Source organism: Cyprinodon tularosa, unplaced genomic scaffold, assembly GCF_016077235.1.
Source record: "Cyprinodon tularosa strain WSP-4 unplaced genomic scaffold, ASM1607723v1 ctg433, whole genome shotgun sequence".
Lineage (NCBI taxonomy): Eukaryota > Metazoa > Chordata > Actinopteri > Cyprinodontiformes > Cyprinodontidae > Cyprinodon > Cyprinodon tularosa.
The window spans coordinates 813,576-815,000 of record NW_024039156.1 but is presented as its reverse complement, the minus strand read 5'-3'; the positions used below and the strand labels follow the sequence as shown (position 1 = coordinate 815,000).

Sequence of the window (1,425 nt, the reverse complement as noted above, 5' to 3'; positions counted from 1 at the left end):
TGGGTAAAACCCATACAGCTCATTTTGTGAGAGATATGTGAGAAGCTCAAAGGCAGGCTTCATAGTTTGGTTAATCACCAAGCAGCCACTTAGTTCGCTTATGCCTCCGGCCGGCCCTGATTATCTGTAGCTAATGGGAATCCCAAATAAAATGTAAAACCAGATCAAAGGCAGAAAAGCCTTCTGACTGATTTCAGGCTGTTTTATCCCACTGTCAACATGTTTACCGGCTGTTTTAACCCCCTTAGCATATTTACAGCTTGTTTTAGCCATTTTATCAACATGTTTGCCTGTTTTTACACGGCTTTTTAACCTGATTAAACCGGCTTTAATTGACATTAAAACGTTCACGGTTCGGTTTTCACATATTTAAAGCCTGTTTTAATATGTCTGCAGCAGTTTCTTCGCTTACTGGCTGATTCTATTCGCTTCTCTCTAAACTTCGGCTACAGCTTGTTTATTAACATTTGTAAACTATTTTAAGTTTGGACGGTAAATCAGGTGAACCTACCTGCTGCTGCTGCCGCCGCCGCTGCTGTCTGAACTCTGAGGGTCACGTGACTCAGTGAGACTGACTTTTTTTTTTCAAAGCTTTATTGAAACGGGACATTAACAAACTACAGTCCAACAAGCTCTCTCTCTGATTGGTCGGAAGAGTTTTTCCAGATGTGAGGTAATTAAACACCGGAATAAGGGTTGTTTTGTTTTCTAACCCGTTTAAAGAGCAGTTTTGAAGCTAACTGATGGGTGTATTTTGTTTTTAGATTTCTACAAGGCATTCGATTCTGTCGAACATCCATTTATCTTTAAAACTCTAACTCATTTTGGATTTGGGGAAATATTTAGGAACCTAATTAAAATGCTTTATCATGACATAAACAGTTCTGTAATATTAAGTCATGGTACATGTAACCGGTTCAACATTAGTAGAGGTATTCGTCAGGGCTGTGGAAGTTCACCATTATTATTCATAATGGTGGCAGAGATGCTGTCAATCTTAATTAAAAACAGTTGTATATCTGGAATTGAGTTATTGGACAAGAAAATAATAATTAGTGAACTGGCCGACGATACAACCCTCTTTCTGAAAAATGAAGAACAAATTCCTTTAGCTCTTCAAAGTATAAAATTATTTTCTAAGGCTTCTGGTCTTCAATTAAATCTAAACAAATGTCAACTTTTTCCTTTGAAAGACCATCCATCACGATCTTTCTTTCTAACATTAATATAAAAAAAAGGAGGTGAAATACTTGGGAATTGTCTTCACAAGAAATAGGACATCTTCTGATAACATTAAGATTTGGAACAATATTGAAAAATGTAAACTGATTCTTAATCAATGGTTACAGAGAGATGTCTCTCTTTTTGGTAGGATTTTATTAACGAGAATGGAGAGTCTTTCTCCATTTATTTACCCTGCTTACA

General features: G+C 36.6%; 1 protein-coding gene across 1 annotated transcript in view; it reads right to left on the bottom strand.

The window, feature by feature from the left end:
* The window catches only part of lipf (lipase, gastric), a 22,786-nt gene extending 22,210 nt beyond the window's left edge, over nucleotides 1-576 (bottom strand). The window contains exon 1 of the mRNA XM_038299746.1: nucleotides 512-576. The gene's annotated coding sequence lies outside the window, so the exon portion shown is untranslated. The remainder of the gene's footprint in view (nucleotides 1-511) is intronic.
* Nucleotides 577-1,425: the final 849 nt, after the last annotated feature.